Source organism: Sturnus vulgaris, chromosome 7, assembly GCF_052056855.1.
Source record: "Sturnus vulgaris isolate bStuVul1 chromosome 7, bStuVul1.hap1, whole genome shotgun sequence".
NCBI classification, from domain to species: Eukaryota; Metazoa; Chordata; class Aves; order Passeriformes; family Sturnidae; genus Sturnus; species Sturnus vulgaris.
The window spans coordinates 7917221-7941017 of NC_142249.1; the positions used below are offsets into that span (position 1 = coordinate 7917221).

The 23797-nt window shown below is 42.2% G+C and overlaps 1 protein-coding gene across 29 annotated transcripts in view; it reads right to left on the bottom strand.

Annotated features, from left to right (window-relative positions):
• Positions 1-23797, bottom strand: part of MAP2 (microtubule associated protein 2) — a 225034-nt gene that overhangs the window by 113071 nt on the left and 88166 nt on the right. For 18 of the 29 annotated variants that reach the window (XM_088167702.1, XM_088167715.1, XM_088167707.1 and 15 more), the window contains one exon: positions 16996-17061. The exons of 1 other annotated variant lie outside the window; for it this stretch is intronic. The gene's annotated coding sequence lies outside the window, so the exon portion shown is untranslated. Of the gene's footprint in view, positions 1-16995; positions 17065-17286; positions 17684-23797 lie in introns of those variants that run through there. 10 more of the 29 variants (XM_088167701.1, XM_088167688.1, XM_088167690.1 and 7 more) reach the window with 7 other exon arrangements.

The following is a 23797-nucleotide window of genomic DNA, read 5'->3' on the forward strand; positions in this document are numbered from 1 at the left end:
ATAATCGATTTTCCTCAATTAGAATGCATCCTCCTGCTGTCACACAACCTCTACTTGGCAACTGTGCAGTTGGGTGAAAACAACCCCTTACGTATCAGTAACTAGTGCATAAAATTTTGCCATATTCTAGTATCTCAATGGCTCACTCTGTAAAGTTAGCCAGGGTATTTTCAATTCAGATGGATATACGAGATGGTGTACTTTACTCATCACCAGTAATAGCTTGAAAAGACCAAGAGGATTTAACCAATTCACCCAAACTTCCAAAAAAATGAAATGAAGAAATGCCAAAATAAAGACTGAGCACATTCTTGGTATGAAAGCAACTGCTAATGCAAGAAAATAATACTACACAACAGTTTACTGTATTTCTATGTATTACATACATATGTATGTGCACTTGTAATATATTTGCTTCAGTTCTTTTCAGTTAACAGCCTATGAAGAAGCAGTCTCACTAACACTACTCCACAAGACTATTTAATGCTAAGAGACTAATGGGTGCTTAGATGCCTTGAGGGGTTGGAAGAGAGCACCTATTCTTTTGGATAAACTGCATGTTGTGAATTACTTGTTCCAGTCTTGTTATTCCTAAGGAAAATGAGGTAACTAGTTAAAATAAACCAACAATCCACCCTAATCTTGCAAGTTACAGACCAAAAAAACTTGCAAAAGATACTTAATTACTGGAACTAAAAACTGAACTACACTACACAAGAGGCCAAATCTACAAATGCTGTGAGCTCAAAACTTGTGCCCAATTTTCAGCCTTCCCCCAACAACTGAAAAGGTGCCTCAATGGCAAATAACAATTTTTAACATGTTATGAAATACTGAAACACACACAAGGAAGCTAAAAGCCATCCCCAGAGTCTACACGATCTTGATTGCAGATGCTTTAACGTACTATTTGCAACCAGTCAATAAAACCATACAAATTTGTTTGAATAGAAAAGTGAAAGGATTTCAGTGTAAATTTAAGTTCTAATGTTGAGCCCACACAGCCATGTGTTGCTATTAAACCACTTGTAAGTAACAATTTATATTTTAAAGGGCTTTTTTGGTATTTTCCCCCACCATTCTTACCTTTAACATTCAGCCAGATCCATCATAATTTCTGTGTAAGTATTCATTATAATTATGTAACTATGTGAATTAAAGCACCTTATTTTGTATACATATACCACACACTCAAACACCTCTACATTCACACCCAACTGCACCTTAGCTATACCTTGGCTGATTAATAATGTATGGATCATTATAGTAATTTACTCCACTGAAAATGATCAACCAAGGTTGATTTTTCATTTTCAGATGTAAGGATTGTATTACAGTACTATCTGTGGCAGTCGTGAGCACTTTAGAGGAAATGGCAGTTTGGAAACTAAAGCAAGCCAAAGCTCTCCCACCTCAATTTAAGTGAATAATTAGAAGGTGAATTTTAGTCGTTAATATTAAACAACAGATTGTCCCATCCTGCCAACATGATTAATGTCACTTTTCAGCATAATGCCAACCTCTGGCAAAAGACTCTGTGGTGACAATTCCAATTAACTTTCCTCATCTTTATCTCACCTGTCACCTGTTAAAAAAAGCGTGTTCACTCCATCTCCTCCCTGAACAAACCTGGCTGCAGTTGAGGTGAAGTGGTGTTCTAAGTCAAGCAGGTCACGCCATCCAAGCTCCACTTTGTACAAGTCATCTGAGCTGGCATCTGACTTGCCTTCCTCCCCAGCTGCCTTGTGCCCTGCTGACAGCCTGCCTCTCCTTCCCTTAGCAGGGGGAGGGAACCCTAAAAGCCACTGTCTTCATCTACAAACTTCAGCAGAAAAGACCCCCACCAGCAAGAGCAGCCCTTCTCATGTCAGTACCTAAATTTGCCCAGTACACTCTTCACTGATCAAAGCAGGTCCTTAGGGGACCAATCCAAAACCCATTGAAGCTGATGGAAGTTTTCACCTGAGTTTCATCAGGCTTTGAACCATGTTCTCTTGACAGTATCACACACCTCTCACAAGTAACACAGAGAGAAAAGGGGGAGAATCTGTTTAATGTAATCCTATGTTTCCCTACGCTTAAGAAAAGGGTGGTCAAAAGGTTCATTCTGTTACATCAGGAGTGTTTAGGACCCAAGAGATGGTTTCAGAAGTCCATCCCAAGCTGGTTTACAGCCGTGGTGCACAGTGCAATGACACCTACCAGCTGAAGAGACAGTGGCAACATGGGCTATGTCCTCACAGAAAGCATCCATCCTGGATGCTGTCACGCAGAGGCAGCTGAGTATTTGCCACGATGAACATCACCTCCAATCCCTAGCCCTTTGCCATGGAGTGAGCTCCCTCCCAAAAGGGAACTCATATGGCAAACCTGAAACCACATAAACCATCATATCCTATGATACCACACACAGGATACATATCCTATGTGATACCACATAGGTGTCACATAACATCAAAATCTCTACAGACCTAACAGTCAGATTGACTGAGAAGGGATGTGGTCCCAGAGTGAAGAAAACTTCAGTCTTTCTTGGGCATGCAACAAAGAAAGTACACACTTGTTTAATTATCCAGAGCCTCTTAATACACCTATGGGTCAAATGGTACAGGTTTTGCATACAGACAAACATTTAAGAGCTGACTGCACACAAACATACACGTTTATGGCAAGATTAGATGACTCGAGAAAGGGGAAGGTGAAATTAATTTATTGAAGTGCTGAATCAGTTGTTAGATGTCAGCTTTCTGACCGAGTGTAGAGAAGAGTAATAGGAAGTTCATTGTCCTGAGTCCAGGAGCATTTCTCTTTTTGTGGCCTTCAGAGTCAATAACTGGGTCTTTATTAGGCCAGGAAACAACTAAAACCAGGTCTTCTGATTGCTCTGTCTTGGAATAATCAAACAGGATTCAGGTACCCACAGGAGTTTCATACAATATATGCTGTACGGTGAATCTTAGGCCCTAACAACAAGTTTCACTTATGATGACTTTCAAGCAGTTAAAATGTTCATTTCTGGTATTTCAAATACCAAAATAAAAGCATTTGCCATTTCTGACTGGCCTAGCTTAGCAAATACCAATGCCCTGCCATGCTACAGACCACAGGGTTTTGTTTGCTGCAAAAACCCAAGCACTGTCATTTAGCTCTTTGCACTTACCCCACCCACACAGCAACGCCTTCAACTTGTGAATCCTTCTGCATGATCTACATCCACTCCTGGCAAGTGACTAACCCAGTCACCCCAATTTCAAGATATGTACAGGCTTTAGATATCTACCTCATGGCCTCCAGAAACACGTGTTTTCTAGGTAAGAAAAAGCAACGTAGTCTGGTGTAAGAGCAGGAATTCAGTTATTCAACCCAAATTAACAGAGAAATCAGTGGAAGACCTAGGAGAAAACTGTGTTAATGCCAGCAATTTTGTCTACCAGCTTCTAGAGAACTCAAGTAGAGCTAACCCATCACATAAACTACTTAAAGTTTATGGGCTGCTTCTTCACCTCCAATCTTCTCCTCTCCCCCTTGCCAGAAACTGCAACTGATACCAAGTAAGTGAGGATTACCAGTTGCATGACTGGAGCCTAAAAAGACAAAAACCAAAACTGAAATACTAAAGTGGGGAAAACCCCATAGGCATGACAACCCCAGGTGTAGTCAGCAAACATGCAATTGTGCCTATTTCTCCAGCCACTAAGGAAACACGGCAGCAGGTTCCCACAGCAGTGCTGACACAACCATGCTGCAAGCTCTGGGAACAGCTGTCTTCCAACCTGAACATTTTACATATACAGTACAATGTGCTGCAGGGTCAAGGCTTTAACCTGAGGGTATTTATTTGCTCCAATCTATTTTTTTACCCTTTAAGGGTAGCAATTGCTCCACTGCTTTGAACTTAAAAACTACAACGAGTGAAAGTGAAGTAATATATTTTCCTAAGTGCAATTGTGTTGTGTGTCAGTGTCCCCACTCCAGTTTCCCAGCTCTCAAATTGTTTTATTCAGTGTGTCTAACCATCTACAGTTCCTTATGTTTTCTTTTACAATGGCCCAAACAACTTGTAGTTGCTCCTTAGTTTTGCTTAAGTGTCAATGTAGCAGCCCCACACTCCTTCCTCCTCCCATCCTAAATGCCAACAGTACTCAGGATGGTTAAGGCAGGAGGAACCACTGCAACAGAACAATACCAAAGCCACACAGGTGACCAGTTTCAACAGGAATTCAAAACAGAATAGGATCTTTCTAGTCCCCTTCCTCCTTTGCCAGATTTCTTTTTGTTTGACTAGGTTGGTTTTTTTCCCCAAGTTTTGGCTTAAGTTTTGCAGATAGATGCTTCCCCCTCCAAGCAGCAAGGGACCCTGACACAGAGTAGCTGTGACCACAAGCACCCAAAAGGAAATATTCTCTTGGTCATTCCCTTGCTGGAATTTGATATTGTCAACTACCTCTACCACTGACTCAACAGCCCAGGCACAGCATTCCACGACAATAACCCCTTTAGGATATATTAAGAATGGATCCATGCAGAGCTTACTGGGGCGCTTTTTGTAGAAGTTCTACAGATGTCAATGGGACAAAGACTGGAAATGGGCAAAAAGAGGCCAACACATTTCTGCAAAGACCTTAAAATTCAGGTGTCTATTAACTCATTCATGTACCAACCACCTCCCAACTTCACCTCTAGTGAAGGAAGCAAGGTCCTGAGAGTTTTGTTGTATTTCACAGCCCAGAGGACTCGCTCCTCCCTCTCACCCTGTCAGCACAGAAACCTGTGTAGGATTTTGCTACAGAAAGAGCTAAGACTCCATTCAATTTTTAGTTCACAGATGTGCACTGGAAGGTGACAGTGTTAAGCACCCAAAGACAATTCAATCATCTCTGCACAAGCACAGGGGTCCCCACAGCCCTCAGGAACACAACAGTGAGGACACTTCCAACAGCAACAGGGGAACATTAACTTGCCTAGGCTTAACCTCTGTCTGAGGACAACAAGCACCTTCAGAAATCTTCCAGAAAATTCCTTCTTTCTTCCAAGTATTAAAACTCTAATGACAGGTTGCCAAAGAGAAGAATATCACTTCACTTGGGCACTTCCAATGCTTGCAACCTTTTAAGAAGTTTTCATTGTTGATGTTGAAAACACTTGGAAAGAACAGATGGGTAAAACATGAACTGCAGAGTGACTCCTATTCCCACTCACATGCAGTGCTGCAGGTCTCCTGCAGCTGCTGCATGGAACTGGATCTGGAGGTGGGCCAGAGATACCCAGACCTTCAGTCTGCTTCCTACTGCCATGCCAATACTGGAATCAGCCATCAGCACATGAGCCACTACCACCTCCTGACAGCAGGCAAGCAGACTGACTGGGATATGAACTGGCACAACAAACAACATCTACAGTGCATTCACATTTGCCATCACATTTTTATTACTGTTAGCCCACTTGAAATCTCCTTCAAACCTCTTAACTCTTGCTAACAAATTTTTTACAGAGTTCCCCAAAGCATTCTCCACACTCAACACTTGTTCTTCTTGAAATCCTGCTTTTTTTCCCCCTTCCTAATATAAAAAATATCATAACATGCATTTTGGTTTTAATGCTTAATGCTCTAGCTATTGTTTAGACGGCCACTGTCTTCTGTTTAAAGCAAAGTGCCTTATTAAAGTGCTGTGATTAATCAGGATGATAAATGCTGCACTGAGGTCCCTGCTATCAATCACATTTCTTGTGCAGAAAGGCATTCACACCAAAACAGGGGGAAAACAGGGCTCATTTACCACTATTGTAGTAAGATTATTTTCTGCTAAAGAAGTGGCAGCCTCTTTATTCAATAATGAATGCAGACTGACCAGCAGTTTAGAGACCTAGTAAGATATGGTTAAAGATGATAATAAAACAAAGTTACCATGTGTGAAATAGGACAGATGGCAGCCACACAATAGCCATCAAGTCTATTTAAACATATAAGTAGTTTTCCTATGCCCAGCCCAGCTCTAGACGTGCTGATTCAAAGGCTGGCTCTTGTTCCACAGAGCCCTCTAACCTAAAACAGGTGCAGAGGTCATGGGGTTTCCTTCCATGCTCTCATTTAGCAATTCACCCATTCTCTCCATCAAGCACAACATAAGCAGAGCCTGGGACAGATGCTCCTGCCCAGCAGTGATAAGCTACGCCTCTGTGCCTTGCAAACACGTGCTTCAGACCCAGGGACAAAACAGCACAGCTCTGGGAAAGGCAGGGGCACATTGTGTTGGAAATGTGGCAGGCAGCTTGGCAAGCCCAGCTTTTCATTGGGGTTCTGAGACAAGCTGCTATAGATAGCAGAAGGACAAAAAAAAAATATTTAAAAGCACGTTTCACTTCAGAGATACAAACTTTCTGCAGACAGAATTGATGACATATATAGGGCAAAAGGACCAGAAAACCAGTGTCAGCTGGGGTAGCCAGAGCCAGGGGGCTGCAGTGAATATTGATTGACATGGATTGGTGAAAGACTTAATTCTGCTAAGTAGCCAAGGGGCTCAAGTCCAAGGCCAATTCCTGCTGTGGGGGAGCATTTTACCAAAAGCAAAAGATGCTGATGAGCCTGACAAACCAATATCCAGAGACAACTAAAAAATTGCAAGGGGCACATTGGAGGGGCTGGTGAGAGCCACTCAATCAAGAGATATCTCAGCAAGTTTCTGTGATGTCTGACGGGCCCTTCCCCTACAGACAGCACAAGACTGGGGCTTTTAATATTGTAAGGATTACTTTAATCCATAGGCTTAACCTTCCTACAGCAAACCTGCAGAGACAGTGCCACTGTCTGTGCTGCCAGGCAGCCCATCAACCATAGCCCTACCAGTCAGCACTTCAGGCATGGTCAGCAGCTGTTGTTTCCTGCAGGAGTTGAGGGTCCCTGCTCCCCACTTCACTGCCATCTTGCACTACTTCATCTTTATAGATACTCAACTCCTGATGATCTCTGCAAACAGGATTGCTGGGAAATGAATGCGAGTTCGGTTCTCATAAACACTCATGGCTGTAAATCCTCAAAGGCCTTGTCATAATATATGACTTTCTCACAATATAGTTTATTACTCAATTATTTCTTTGTCTTAAGAAGAAAGGAGTGAAGCTGCAAGAAAGCGTATTAGCACCATAACATGAAGGCAAAGGTGGTGTAAGAGCCTAATAATAACAGAAAGGCTTCAAAAAGTGCTTTGTCATTATGACTGCTTAACACCTGAACGGCTTCAAAAAGTGCTTCATCATTATCTCTGCTTATCATAATCACTCTTTAACCTCTGAAAACTATATGTGGTAATGGACCATTGAGGCCCATAAAAGGAAGGCAGAACTGATGCAAAGCGTGGAGGGGAAAGCGAGGGGCAGAACCCCTGACCTTTGCCTTTTCCCAGCCCACCACCCCCATCATCTGCTGCGAGACACCCTGAGGCCTGCAGGACACTGTCCTTTTGGGGAGAACCCCTAATCCTGCACCCCTGAACCAAAGTGAGCTGTAGAACCCCGACCCTGCCCCTGCCACTGGACCAAGGTTCGGCCACAGCACCGCTCCTGCATCCCAAGAGGATGGGCTCCTGCATCCCAGCCAAATTGCCCCAGAGACTGGGGAAGGCAGAGACGACACTTCAAACAGTAGGGGGGAAAAAAGAAAAAAAAAAAAAAAAAGAAAAAAGAAAAAAGAAAAATCTGTTCTGCTCTCCCCACCCCCTCTCAGCAGCACCAAAGGTAGCACAGTGTGGTGATGACTTATACAATGCTATTTAAAGCAACCTTGGCTTTTTTCCTAACTTTTCTCTTTCTTTCTCTTTGCCTCTCTTACTATTAAATAAAAAGATATCATTTTTTTGGCATCAACATTTAATCTTGTTTGGTTTTAATCTCGATTTTGGGAGCATTTTGAACCTTCAAAGTTCTTTCTGTTTTTTACACAGAGACTTGGCTTCCTTTGCTCTTCTGGGTTTAAACCTGCTCGTAACAGGTGGTAACATATTTTTGACAAAATGCACATGAACAGTTTGGATGTTTCATTACATTTACTAAACTATTCAAGCAGAAATACATGTGCAAAGGAGATGCTCACATCTGGGATTATCCTGCACTGCAAGCCTTGTCTAAGGTTTTTCAAGCCAACAGTCAATTCCATAATTGCTACACTAGGCCCAGTAAGAATATTTCTTAAATTATTTTAACAATTTTAGCTCAGCAACAATATTTCAGAACACCTAAATAACCTTTCTGCCTGACAAGATAGAAACAATCATCTCCCCTCTGACAGATGCAGAAAGTAAAAAAAAAACCAAAACAAAACCAAAAAAAACCAAAACCACACAAAAAAACCCTAAAACATCCCAAACACTGGGATTTTATAAACTGAGTGAAATTCTAGGTGAGTGAAAGAAGATACACTATTTTCTTTCCCTCCTGACACCATGGTTTTATATACATTTCTGTATTACATTTGATTATGCACATATATACACTCAGGACAAATTCATATTTGGTTACAGAAAGAAGCTTATTTGTTCCAGAAATTAGTTTGTCCACAGTATTTTACTGCAACAGATCTCATAAAAAATATTTCTAATTCCAGAACTCCTTCATTGATATTAGATAGAAGAGTTTGGTTTGGTATTTCTCATGCCTATTTGGACACCGTAGAAAGGAATTTTATAGGTTACAACAGTGTTATTACAAGAGCTATTTGTAATAAAGAGAGTTCCAGAAAATGTAAACACAAACACTAACAAAATGTAGGTGAACATGTGGACACAGATGCAATGATTCGACTGCATCCCCACTACTTTTCTCCAGTCTTCATGACAGATTGATATTTTAGGGGGAAAATCATAAATATTTTTCAAAGCCATTCACCATGGCTCAATACTTATATTTGGCCTGCTGAGCTCAGATTAACTTTTAACATATGAAGAACAATAACAACGAACATGTTTTGGGTTGCACAGGCAGGAAGTATTTTGTAGCACAGTCACAGTCCCATCAAATCACAATCCAACAGGTAACTGAGGTGGCTTTGGTGCTCCAGACATCTCTGAGGCTGAACCACAATCCTCTGCCAAGCTGCCTATAAAGGATATCCACAGCAGCCCTAAGCTTCTGTGTCCCCTTTTTCAAACAGCAGCAAAAGTTGGAGGAGTTTTTTTCTGCACAGATTTCTTTACAACTGAGAGAAGAAAAAATGAACGTGACCTTCAGCAAAAGGCACAGATGTGTCCCTCGTGCTTGTGCAGGAGAGCTGGAGTCCCAGCAGCAGTGTGACACAGCTGAGCAGGAGCAGTAGCTTTCTGCTCTTGTTCCCTCCATTCAATATGCTAAGTAAGATTAAACATGCTGTGTTTCCTACAGACACACAAAATGAGAAATGACAGCACACAAACAAAGGTAGGCTCTAGGCTTTGCTCAATCTGTAAATATCATTCTGAGGTACAAGTTACAGGACAACAACACTGAAAATAAAAGGACTTCACCACAATAACAATATGCCCACTCAAACACTTCCAAGAATCCAGCCTAGCCAGTTCCATGTACTAAGGGCCATCCCACCACATTGAACTAACAGGTTCATGAAGATCAAAATCTCTGACTACTCTGCTCTTACACCTACCCACCCACCCACTCCAAGAGTTGCAAAACACAACACTTATGGGACACGGCAGAATTAATGGGAACCAACAGATGTGCATCAGTTCAGAATGATAGTGGCAGGCAACCACAGAAAACTCTGCCTTTGTTTCGTTTGTTTTATTTTCTTTTGATTTTTGTTTCTTTGGGGATTTTTATTCTTTAGTGAGTTCTTTCAGGGAGTTATTTATGGTTTGCAAACTATGAGCTGTATGGATGCCTTACTTGTGTCGTGCAGCACGGTTTCCATCTCTTTTGTTCTATAATTAATCACTAAAGTGCTCAAGTTTCCCCCTTGTAATGCACACGTTGGTATTTAAAGTTTTTACACACACTAGCTAGTATACAATTGTAATACTACTTTTAGTAGTTGTATACATTAGTCTTGAATTTACCTTTCCATAATTACTTCCACAAGTGTTTGGTGAAAGACATGTTTACTAATGGACACTAAATACCCTGAACCTAAGAGTGAGCTCATTCATTCAGACCTTCAAGGGCATTTGTTTTAGGGAAGGTTGTTGCAGTGAGCAGTTCTGCCCATGCCTCATTCTGACTTTACAAGTATTGCTCTTCTTATTACTCATTATGTAACACCACCACTACAAATAATGGCACCATTTCTTTCTTTAATGATTGTTAATATGCTTAACTGTACTGCAGCCACGTTTGATGGCAACTTTCCAAGAAGAGGACTCAATTCTCCTAGGCACTGCACTTCCACCCAAGAAACCAAGCTTCTGCTCAGGGGGACACATCAAGAGCAGCTCTGAGTACAGTGAGCCCACAGCAACAGGTGCTGAGCACAAATCTATGTGGACCCCAGTAGGTTCTGGAAAGAGAGGTTGGCCCTTTTTGTGTATGCACAGGATATATATGGGATATAGGGGGATCACAGAATTTTAAATCTTAGCTTTTGATCTTTTCTGAGGGCATTCAGCAAATTACTGAGGTTCTCAATTTGTAGCTTTAATTTCTATTTTATTATGTGTATTAAAAAAAAAATCAGTGCTATCCTGACTCATTCTTTGGCTTTGAATATTCCTTCAGTTTTATCATCATTTTGCTAAATCCAAGAAAAGATTACTCAAATGTTGTCTTGTCATTTAAAGATGCAGAGATACGTGTAGGAGCTGTACACTAGCTCTAGCAGAGTATGTATTATGAGTAAGGAGCTCACTGCACTTGTTTCACTTAAAAGTAAAATATGTGTGTTTCCAATTTCTTATAAATTTTGAAAAGACACGGGATCAACAGTCGGACTACACTCGACTTTGCCAGAAGCCTGGGGAAGCCACTGGAGCAGAATGTCATTGGGTCAGGGATCTGTCCCCACTGGATAGCTGACCAGGAGTGGGGCAGAGCACCTCTGTGGGTGGCCAGGATTACACCTGGCTGTAGCTCCAGCATGAGGAGCTACAGCCAGGTAGGGGCTTTAGTGAGATTATGGTGGCCTGGCAACACAGATTTGCTGGCATCCACTCGAAATGCAGCAACAACCAAGCCCAGATTTAATTAGCATTTATCAATACAGGTATCAGCCATCTTGATTCATCATAAACTTGGCTTATACTCCATCACCAGCATGGAGGAGTCTAATGCCAATTCATCTGCCAGGCCACCATAATTTCACTAAAAAGTGCTGAGAAGGGGTTTAGATCCATGCAAGTAAATCCACCCTTAAACAGATTTCAGTTAAACTGTTGCAATTATGGAAATCCTAAAGCAGATAGTTCTGTCCTAAATTACAGAATGTTAGTGGATTTGTCCCTTCTCTAAGCCCTGCCAGAGACAACTTCAAGTAGACTATGACTGCAGACAGGGTTTTTATCTCTCTGACTGCAGACAGAGACAAAGACAAGCTGGAGCTACCAGTAAGCTTGTCTTCTGGTGTGCTCAGGGCTGGGACAATGCAGCAGTGCTGAATCCCAATAGGGCAGGCTGGTTTCCAGGGCTAGACTGCCCAAAGGCAGAGTCTGATCAATCCCCATGTTGTTACAGCCCTGTGTGGTCCACTTGTGCTGCCCTTTCTCCATTATTCCTCAGCCTCAAGTACTTTTAAAAACGGGGAGGAGAGGGGGGTGTGGGTGTAGAAAATCCACCCGGGCAAGAGAGACTTCTAAGCCTGTGAAACTCCAAATCTGCTCCACTGACATCTTAAATTGAAAATTATCAGCTCAGAAATGCCACTAAAAACCCTCCCATGCTCAGAGAAGATGCAGAATACAGTTGCAGGAGAGCAGCAGTGCTGCCAGAAGCTCATGTGGGAGCTGAGAGCACACTGACCAACAGCACAGCCCAGCAGCACAGGGATGTACAGGGCAGATGAACACTGCTCCTGGCACTACAGAGCAGGAAGAACTAGGGGCTTTCTCCAGAGCAAAAACCAGACACCAGTTCAGCAGAATCTCCTCTCTGCTGTACTAGCTATGCTTGGGCTGTGCTGCCTGTACTTGCAGTCGGCAGGGATTCGTCAAGGAACTTTCACAGATGTGCTGTGACCTTGTTTCCACATCTGCACCTCAAACCTGAAATAGAGGTTTGAGACTGTGCAAGTCCCTAGAGCTGTCCCCATGTACCTTTTTATCCCCAGCCAAATTCAGGGCTATGAACTCTAACATAAGATCAAGCTTCTCAGTACCAAATGCTACCATGCTGAGGAGCAGCAGAGTGCTCAGGTCCCTTTGGGAATGTGGAAGGAAGCAACTTGGCAACCACAGACAGAGGCAACTAGATAATACAGGGACTTTTATCCTGTCACTTAATACACACCTCTGATCTTTCCCCCATTGCTCCCTATTCCTGTCTCCAGCAGTCATGAACCCCTTCCCCTTGACAATGAAAAGGCTAAGAAAGGCACCTCCCTACATGTCATTTATTTTCTTTTAGCCAATTAAAGCATACATTTGCATTTTTAAGCAAAATATACACACCAAATGAGAAAAAGCAGAGATAAATGCAGTTTACTAACCATATACACTGAAAAAATCACCTTATCACAAGAACCAGGATGACTCAGAAAATAAATGTAAATAGCTTCTGTGATTTAGCACCAACTGACACCCAATGTATTAAAATAAATTGCCCATGATTTCTCGCAAGTTCCATGCTAATGCACTCTGTAAAAGGTCAGTGAAAGCAGCAGCAGTGCATAACTATCTAGAGGCTTCACTTGGTGGCAAATAATGGAATGAATTGTCCCCTGATTAGGATGGGAAAAGGAAGTTAATCTGCACCTCCAGCCTTTCAGGGAATGTTCCAGGGTTGTAAAGCATGAGTCAGCAGCATTGCTGCTATAGTTTTTTCCTAGCATGCTACTGGCAACACAGACTCTGCCTTTCACAGCTTTGGTATGCCAGCTAAGTGTCCATCAGGAAACAGCCATTCTTTTGTAGGAAATGAGACAGATTAATTGATTCCTATTTATTCATTAACATCTTAAATGCCATCACTGACCTCTATGATCACAATGTAATTTGATACAGGAAAGAAGAAGAAGAAAGAGTTAAGTTGATGAGTGAAGCTGGGAGAAATCAAGTCTTAGTAAATGTATTTTAACATTTTTATTGCTACTGATAGTGCAGTAATACCACAAACACCTTTGTGACCACAGCCAAAACAAAACCCACCATCCTAAGTGTCATGATCAAATTTCACAGCTTCCTGTAACCGAAGATCTCAATCATTTTGCAAAGCTGATGACTACTTCTCCTGAGAAATACATTGGCATTTCTTTGTCTGTTTTAGAGACAAAGAAAATAAGGAAGAGAAAGAGGACACGAACTTTCAGGAATTAACCTGGCAGTTTACAGGCATTCAGGCCTGCACCTAACCAGGTGCACCTTCTTCCTCCAGCTGAGGCCATGTCAGCCCAGCTCCTGGTCCAGCTCATCCTCCACTGTATTCTTGTGCTTTAATGATTACTTTCTGGACAGGTTACACAGGGTCCTTTATAACATTACCAAACTTCTGCTGCCTAACTATCCCTAGCTTTTAATATTTAATGTAGCTTGACAGAGAATTAAGGACAGAAGCTTTTCTTCCTAGTAATGAAAAACAAAATTAAATTGAATTCTTCCTTTAATTGAAGAAAGCACTGCCATAACATCACCACTCAATGCCTCTGACCTTCCCAACATGCACACAATGGCCAGTCAGCAGCCAGAGCAGCTCTAGAGCACATCCTGCTGCACATGGACACACAGAAACTGGAACAGTGGAAGCTCTAGCACAGGAAAGGACACAAGATGCAAACACATATGAAAGAACTTTCATCAGGATTTATTAGCTCCAGTCATAGTCACTAAAAGTTTCATGTAGATTATGTTCTTTGCAGATAGTAACTTTGAGTGCCTTGACCAATTTCAGCCTGTTTTGCTACAGAGATAACTGCCTTCCTACGAGTCCCATGAAAACTGACATTCTAGTAGGAAAAGAAGACCCTGCAAGTGACCCTGCTCACATTGCAGCTGGAACAAATTCCGTAATATAGGACCCTTATTTGCCACCAAACGATTTGCTTAGAAGACAGCCTTTCTGATCAGTAAAACAGCAGGAAAATCATCACAGAGAATTGCTCATCAAGCACAAGACATAAATCAAAGTCAGCACCATTCATTCCAATGCTCAAACCACTACTTGTTTCATGTAATCATGGGACAAGACAACATTAATCCTGGTGATCTAACCCTAACCCAGATGGGGAGGATGTTGAGCCTCAGACTAGAACAGCCATCAAGCAAATGGCCTCCTCACCTGCTCTGTGAGGATCACTAAGAGCAGGGGTAAAACACAGAAGACAATCTCAGGGCAGGGGCAGACCTGGAGGCCCAGGTTCCATGATGAGGCTACTCCCTGCAGGAGAGCCCTGGGCAGAACTGGCACCACATGCTCCTTCTGGATGCTTTTGGTGCATTTGGTCACCACGTCATGCTTTTAATTGAAGGTGAGTGCCAAACATCACGTCATGCTGGCTGTAAGCCTTGGAGTCCACACACTGTAATCCAGCACACCTCACTGCTGCTGCACACTCTGGCTTCTTGTATCAGCTAACAAAATGCTTTCCTTTGGATATTCCAAGCCAACTTAGGCTATTCCTGTGGCCACAGGATTTTTAAGTCCTGTCAATCTAGAATTAATTCTCTTCTTAGAGCCTCAATTCCCCTTACCTCTTCATCAAGAAAATTATATTGTTTGAAATAATTTCCATTTCTGCCAGTATAAGGTCTCATCTTCTTCTTTGTAGCCCAAAGGAATGATTTGTAACATGAATCTTAAAAGCCCAGATAAAAGGAGGAGGCCAAAATGACAGAAGTAAAAGAAATGTATATGTATTTGTATACGTAGTAAAAAATCCGGTCTCCACCAACAGCTGACGCCCTTTCTTTGTTTTTAGGATACCACAGAGGAGTGATAAGATGCTGTGCACAGGAGATAAGAGACATTTCCACAGCAGATGAAAACCTGCTGGGATCTGAAGGGATCACGATGTCAAAAAACTGGACTCTTTATCCACCAATACTATAAAAACTAGGCAGTTCTACCTGTCTGCTACCAATGCTACAATTTCTATTTGGGAGAGATCCTTCCTTTCCCCTTCCCTAATGCTGCAGCAAAACCTTGGATTCTGACACAAGCCCAGCAAGCAATATTAGTCCTTGAGACAGAGTTTGCAAATCACTAATGAAATCAGAATGAGACCGCAGTTTGGCTTGTTGCCTTGAACAATGGAAGTGAATTTAAAAGTAGAGGGAAGAAAAGGAACTTGCTCTTAGCTAAAATCAAATAGCTGAACGCATTTTTCACAAATTAAAGCATTTTAAACACTATTTACTACAGGCTTTTCTATTTCAATGAGTCTACTGATAACTGATACCAGGAGGAAATAGCATTAAATGCAGCTAAGATAAACTAACAAGTTAAGAATTCCTTTCAAGAATATTATTCAGCCAGAAAAATCTATTAGGTAAAAAGCTTCTGCCGAAGAGAGAAAAACTACAAGAGTCAAGAGAATGGAAAGATGTGTAGAAGAGGAGAACAAAGACAAGAATTGTATGTAAGAAAACAGGAGAGAGGATATCTGGAAAAATTCACAATGCTTTCCCTCAGGAAACAGTTTCTATCAACCAGTCCTAGAAATTAATTTCATTATATTGATTATTCACCACCTTTCTGAGGCATGCTTTGCTGTTAGCAGTGGCCCACACCTTTGCCAGTGCCCAGGTTCTGCCTTGGGATTCCTGCCTGCCTGGGGACCCACAATGGCCATTTCAGGAGTCCAGGCTTTCTCAAAGAGTGAACCATAACCTCCTTTCCAGAAGAAATTCTGTGGGGTTTTTTTCAGGTTTTTAAAATGTCCTCTGAAACTTCAGACTAAAGACATATGAATGTTGTGATTGCACACATTCCCTCCAGGTCTAAATGCAGACCTAATAAGTATGATCACCTGTAGGTCACCATAACAGAGAAGAACACCATAAAGTCTGCTTTGGTAGATGTTGGGTGAGAGCTGGCACCTGAGAAGTTCATTCCAGATGGATGTACCTTCTCCTCTCGCCATCAAGGTGAAGGGAGCAGATTTTCAATCCCGCCTAGATTTTGTTGGGTTTTTTTTCTTGAGCACAATCCTCACTGCAAATCAATGAAGTCTGTATTCCTTAACTACCTAACACACCTGGAAGTCCAATACAAAGTAACTCAAGAGATTTTATTCTGTAAGCCCTTTACATGGGCAAGGGCTTAAAGTAACCACAGAAAAAAGGTACTAGGGGAAGAGGACCATAAACTGCTACTCCTGGGAATTAGCAATGATATTGTCAAAAACACTCAGCTTGTTTTCCTCCTTTTGGTACGCAGCCATAATTTCTGAAGTGCCAGTGCTATGTCAAAAAGCCATCAGACAGCTGCTCACCCAGCACTGACAGGCTGCTGGAACCATGAGCTGCTTTCCTGGGAGAGATTTCACCTGCTTGGAACAAGCCTGCTAGCTTAACCCTGTCCTTGCTGATGCTAAAATCAGTATTAGGATGACCCCAAATGTGGTATGACAGGAGGCAGCTTGCACCCTCACTATGCTAACACAAGACAATAGACAAGCATTCAGGTTTGTATCTCACCCTTTGGCAGCTGCAGCCAAAAAGACTAATTAGTTACCTAGAGCATAGGCTTACACATCAAAAATAACTTCAGTGCCTGGCACAACAATTTGAAAATCTCTGCAAAGCCGACAAAAACAAAAAAAAACCCAAAAACTGCTATTGTTTAAATCAAAAAGGAAAAACAAAATAACAAAGAGCAGCCCACACCCTGTACCACAATCATTCTCACATTCAAAGAGAGGCATCCTACCTTTCCGATCTTTGAACAAGAAGATTCCAATCAGCACGCTGCGTCCGAGACTATACACTGAAGAATCTGCTAATACAAAACAAAGGGAGGGGCAAAAAAAAACCCTGAAAACACTTATTTTTTGCTGGAAAACAGTTTTTAGCTATGAGAAAAGTTTTTCTTCTCTCATACAAAGACAAAAATGCATAAACATATCCATACAGTCATCTGTGTATGAAGGTGTGTCTGCATATAAGCACACACTATGCATGCATCAATGTATCTATAAACAAATCCACAGAAGTTTATTACCTATTCATTTTAATTCATCCAGGGTGCACTGCTACAGATTTTAATCTACAGCAGACAAAATCCAAAAAGCTTCAGCATAAAGGCATAACTCTCTCAAATTCTCAACAAGCAAACAAAGCTGACATTTTTTAAATAAAATCATTACCAGCTCATATGCTGCCATACCACAAAAGCCTATCCTTAAATTGCTGCATAATCATTCTCCCGGAGTGTTGTTATCCATCGGTTCGCTGCCTATCTCCAGACAGACGCAGTCTGCAAGCCACCAGCTTGTATCTACCATGTGTACGTCAGGAAAAGGAAAACTGCAAATAAGGAGAAGTCCCCGCAGTGGTGAGAAGGAATAGAGGGTGAGTGGGAGAGGAAGAGGGAGTTCACTGGCCACAGAAATTTCGAGAACGACGACAAGCCAGCCAGCTCCGCCATCATCCACTTACAATAGGATGCTGCACCTCGCGGCGGCTGAAGCAGTTTGTCAAGGGCTTGCTGGTATCAAATGCCTGACAGGCATTTTAATTGCATCCAACCAAGTGTGTCCCCAGGAATCGGGCCTTTAATCCTATGAATATCATCAACTGGTTTCTTTTGTGCTGCTGCCAGACACACACAAGCCTGCACTGCACACAGGCAGCGGCGCGCCCGCGTTCTGCCGTGATGCTGATCCAAATCCCAAACAGGGTTTATGGATGGTACGTGATAAAAAGGAGGTCTGGAGGGATTCAGCATTTTCTGCTTTTCGCTCTCCCCCTTTTATTTTTCTGTCTAGTGCTGTTCATGTGTTGGAACCAGCTTGACTGTGCTATTTGAGCCTTGCATTTGCTTATTCACACCAAGGGGAAATAAAACCGGGGAAAATGCAGAAGTGCTGCAGGACTGTAGGGGCAAGCGAGGACCTTGCAGGACCAATATAAGAGTATAACAGGGGCTCACAGCACAGTTCAGCTCAGAAACAAGTTCTTTGTGAAGTGAGAACTTCAGTTTTACTGCCACAATTCAGTTGTTGTGTCTGCTTTGATATCATCTCCTTATTCCAAGATTTTCTTCAGGACAATATTAACCTCAGCAGGAAAAGTAACCTGTGAATTCAGAAATCACCCTGTGTGCTGTGAGGAGCTGGGGTGCTAAACAGCTCAGCTGGGGGGAAATAGTAAAGAAGGGCTAGAGAAACATAAATGAATTTTTTGAAAGAATATGAGAAAAATTAAAGTATGAACTGCTCTGTTTTTTTAAGCATTTTGATGTGTAATAAAACAGCATACACAGCAAAGGGGCAGTCAGTCAGGAGTAACCAATAAGCCCAGCTTAAGGACTGAAGACAAGCTGAAATTTCCCTGCACTCAGGACATGCAAGTCAACCAGGCTCACTTTCCAGCAGTAAGCTGGTGTTTCTCAGTCCCCGTGACAGCGGAGCACTTGACAGAGAAAGCTTTCAACAGGAAAATGAAACATCTCCCTACCACAAAATTTGGGACAGGTCCAACAAACCCCATTTACCTTTGAGCGGACCAAGGGGCTTACAGGACGGAGTAAGAAATTTCCCATTGATTTCCAGAGGTTGATTTCCAAAATTCTGGGGGTAGAGGGCTGCAAAGGGAATCAATTCCTTTCTGCCTTCCCCCATAACCACAGGATGACTTCACACATCCATCAACCGTTGCATCAAACAGAAATTCCACCCTCACTGCTATAAACAGATCACAGTAACTAAAAAGCATCTGTCCTGAGCTGACAGTTTTTCCCCACTCTCTTAACCACCACAGCAGTGAGGAGGATGAGGAAATGGAGGAAGGTAGGCTGCATGGGACAAGGATGACAGTGGAGCAAGTACCACAGGGTGACAAAAAAGGCCTTTTGGAAGGAACGGAAAAAAACAAGCAAGAGTTGCACTGGCGCAATTCTTAGCCCTTTCCTCTGAAAAAGCCTCCTGTGACTCATGGGAAGGGGTGCCTGCTGCTGCCAAACCTCCCACTGCAGAGATCATCCTCTGAAGAAACCACAGAAACCCTAAATCCTGCCTCGTCTTCCTCAGCTCCACCATTTACCACTTGGTGCTCGCTCACAGCCTTGCTACGATCTCTCCCTCACTTCTACAGCTCCCCTTCACTAGCCAAAGCAACCAGGAGCTCTGGGAGGTCCCAGCAAAAACATTGTGAAGCTGGGATGGTGGAAGAGTAAGTCCTGAAAGCTGTCCTGTAATCTCTCTCAGAGGTTCTAGCAGAACTCACGTGGCTCACAAGGGATGGGTACACATTGCCAGCCTGTATGGGAAGCCCTGGAGCCTAGGGATGAATCTTCAACCAGCTACCCAAATCACCTTCAGCCTGCCCATGCAAGCATTTCCAGAGACACAACCTGCTCAAACTGCCCATGGCAAATAGTTTCATCTTAAGATACTGCAACTAAAAACCATCTTAATCATCAAGTTTGTTCTGGCTGCCCTGCAATGCGTGTTTTCATGCCTATAAAAATACTTCTGACAGGACAAAAGGCATAGGAGGAGATAGGGATGAAGAGCCTAATCTAGACAGATGCTGGAACACAGAGAACACAGCCCTGTCTAATATTTAACCTCATGTTTATATGGCTTACTCACAGAAGTAGGAAACTCATCACATCAAATCAATGCATCCCAAAACAATGAAAATACAAACATAAGGGAGTCTACAAGTCAAAATCCTGAAAATTATTAAATTACATTTTCAGTATTGTACTTCTCAAAGAGGAGTAAAGACATTTGCAATCTCAGTAAAGGAGGTGGTGAGACTGTGACTGAGGCCTGATCTAAACTCTAAATTATTTTGCTGGTTCAGGTGGGTTTTATTTCATTATCACATTCACACAAAATAATGAATTTCATTACTGTCCAGCTGCAAACTGGGCCCCTTTGTGCAAGACGCTGGGCAAAACAGAAGACAGCTGCCATTATAAATTAGAAGAGCCAAACCCCTAAACAGATAATGGTAGTGTTCTCCTCATTTTCAGGATAATGAGGGGGTGGGGGGAAGAAAGAACAATCATCAGTTTGGGCTTTCCCAAGGTCACACACGACCTCTATTCCCAAACAAAGCAAGGTGCTTCCACAACCTCAGCCTAAGATCTTTCTACCCAAATCACTGCTGAAGCCTTGCAACCAGTGTTTAACAAAGGATTTGTGGGTTGGTTGCTACTTTTTTAGCAAAGACTGGATGAACATTTTATGCAATGCCTAAAATAGTTTCCAATATCATCAGTGATGTAGATTAAGAGGCATAGGTCTACTGAACAGGAACTGCACCACTCTGGTAAAAATAGCCCTGGAACAGGGAATTTTCTTTTTATTCATTATTGTGTTAGAACTTGAAACAGGGATGACTGCCTTCTGGAGTGCTTGAGAGGAAACAAATGCTTCACCAGACTCTAAATATTGTCTGATCTCCTGCAGTAGTAATAAACGTCAGACTAGCTATTTTACCATCCATTTGAGGGAAAAAATTGCTTTTATTTTTTTCTCCTTCTCAAGGCAGGGGAAAAACAAAATAGAAGAGCATTTATTATTCTAGAAAAACACATGCAGTTTAGCACAGTAGCTCTTTCAGAAGGGCTATGTAGTGAGGAAGGCAATAAGGCTGGAGTCACTGTCTTCCTCTCTGGTTACTGAGAAAACAGAGGATCGATGTGGAGAAGTTATGAAAAGGCACAGGCTGAGTTAGCAGCCTCTGTGGGTAACAAGGATTTCAAGGCAGGTTAGGAGGTTTCAGGATGCAGGAAGACAGAGCCTGGCTTTGTTTTCAGTCTTCTCAAAGCACAAGCATGCATGAGCTGATCTGCCCACCTCATGGAGCCAGCCCAGGGCCCTTGCAATCACATTATTTCCTTTACACTAGGGGTGCCACCAGCTTTGTATCCACGGCAGATCCCACCATCTTTGCAGGACTTTGTGTCCTTCCTCCCAAGCTACCAGTAGAACAGGTCTGTACTGGTGACATTACACTTTCCCAGTATTCATCCAAAGTCATCCCCTCATGCTGACCATCATGGCCAGCTCTCCTGCAGCCACTGACACACCAGCTGATACAACATGGGGTTCTGTGCATCATGATTATATAAACAAGTCTTCAAATTCTAGACATATATTATGGCCTCTCTCTCTCCTACTTCAGCTTATTTGTTTTAAATGTGTCAGACAGATACTTTCAGGCATGATCTCTCTTTTGTGAATCCTAGCTGACTCTCCTCAACTAAATAACCGATATGTGGAATATCTAGAAAAGGATTTTCTATTTCTCTCTGTGCCAGCATGTCACTAAAATCAAGCTGGAAGATGTAAGATTTTCAAATACTCCCAAGTCTGTTTTTCAGAACACCCAATACTGCACTAAACCCTTTGAAGCTACCAAATTCTTTGGCTTTCTGAGGAAATCCTTCGTTTCTAGCTTAGAGACCAGCGAGAACAAAAAATAAGAAAGCAAAATTCATTAAATGTGTTTCTTAGTCCATAAACCTTGTATATATACATGGCAGAGATACTAGCGACAGCTGCAATGCAAGCTTTTGTATAGTTACCCCAAAATAAACCATCCCTTCTGTCCTGGGTACTGCATGTGAGGGGAACAGCTTGTTCAGCCTACTGTGTCTGGGGTGCTAGTGACACTGACAGCTGGGCAAAAACAAACACCCCAACCTCAAAATCCATCCACAAAGGAAAAGCAAAGAGATGAGTGAGCAATCACACGCCAAATTTTGACACGGCAGAAGCAAACCTCCATCTCAGGGAATCCCTGAAACATTATAAAGACATCTCATGTGTCTCAACTGGTACAGCCTAAAAGTGCCTTGTGATTGCACTGCTCCTGGAAGGCCATCTGAATTTCCAGTTGATTCCCTGTGTTTTCCCCAGTATCAGAAGCTACTGACAGCAGTCAACAGTGGGAGGCTCAAAGACTGTATGAGTGAACACACAGCCTTGCCCTGATGGGTGTTCACGTGACAAGCTGTGCATCAAAGAGAAACACCAACTGCTTCTCCATCCCATCACATGGTTTATGACTAAGAAAATACTGCAGAAAGAATCTGTACCACTTGTTTTCACCTGCTCTCTCTCCTGGCCTACCAGTGGGGTGATGAGTCAAGACAAAATCTTGCTTACTGTAAAATACCACAGCTACTGTAATAGAATTTATAAATATATCAGTTTGTACTTCACTTAATCAGGTAGCCTAACACTTTTAAATTAAGTGTCATGTCATGATTTTTAACAGAAGCCTTAGCTACTATTCTATATTAAATTTTTAAATAAAATATTCTAAACTAATGAATCATTTGTTGAAGCAGATTTTGCAAAACAGGCAATTAAAACATAAACAAAGCTGGCATGGTCTTAAAGCCATACAAAGCAGTAACTGCAATGCAAAATACACAGATTTAGCTGTTTGTCTAATCATAGGGTTTGGGTAGTATTTCAATTCAAATATCATTTATATTTAGGAAAACAATTTTTTCAGTCAATGGGATGTTGGTATATAGTTAATATATATTAACTGAAAATACTTATATGTTCAGTACTGAAAATAGAGGTTTGCCTGAAGCAGGCTGGTATCTGTTAACCCTTTCAATGAAAAGGTATTTGCTCCTTAACTTAAAGATCAGTCTTTTCTCAGAAATATATTGTCTAGCAGCTAAATACTGCCTTCCTAAAAGCTTCCAGATGATTATTTTCTCTTATGTCCATACTTTCCTTCAAGAATTTTTTTTTAATATGGTTAGCTCAGCTAACTGCTGTTCCTCGACAGCAAAACCAACCAGACAGGCAGTAGAAATTGCAGGAACGTAGAAACATGTAGCACAATTGGTTTGAACAGCTTCTCACTTAGCAACACTTGATGTAAGGAAGGCAGTCAGGCAGAAACCCATGGAAGAGCTCCGGGCAGCTGAGCCGTGAGGAGGGGAAGCAGCTCTCTGCTCACCTCAGAGACAGACAACAAAAGCAGCCTTATGAGAAGGCTGCTGGCTCTCAGCCTGACCCACATGGGCTCGGATGTGGCACTGCCAGAATGATGTAACAGCTTATCCCCTCTTCACATGGACAGCCAGGCTGAGCCTGTCCAATACCTGCCCTTCCCAGACTGCAGATTTCCAGTAAAACCAACCACAGCTCACAGCCATTCCGACCTCTAAGACAAAGCCCTGCTAAAACCCTGCCCTTCCTTGACTCCACTGCACCTGGATCAGAATTTGTATTTATGCACACTCAGGTAGCATTTCAGACAAGGGTAAGGAGGGCTGGAGGTGTGCACTGCACCTTACAGATACTGTCTTTGCAGAGCACCCCTTTGCAATGGTTTTTCAATGGATTCTGACTATCACATTTACTGTGAAATGAACACAGCAGTTACTGTAGGCTAATTTATTAGCTACTTATGATTGATTCTTGTTTTTATCATCATAAAAGCAGACTTCCTGTGGTTAACACAATTATTACAATTCCCTCTTTGCTTACACACATTTAAGTCAGCCACTGCTCCACTGAATCCAC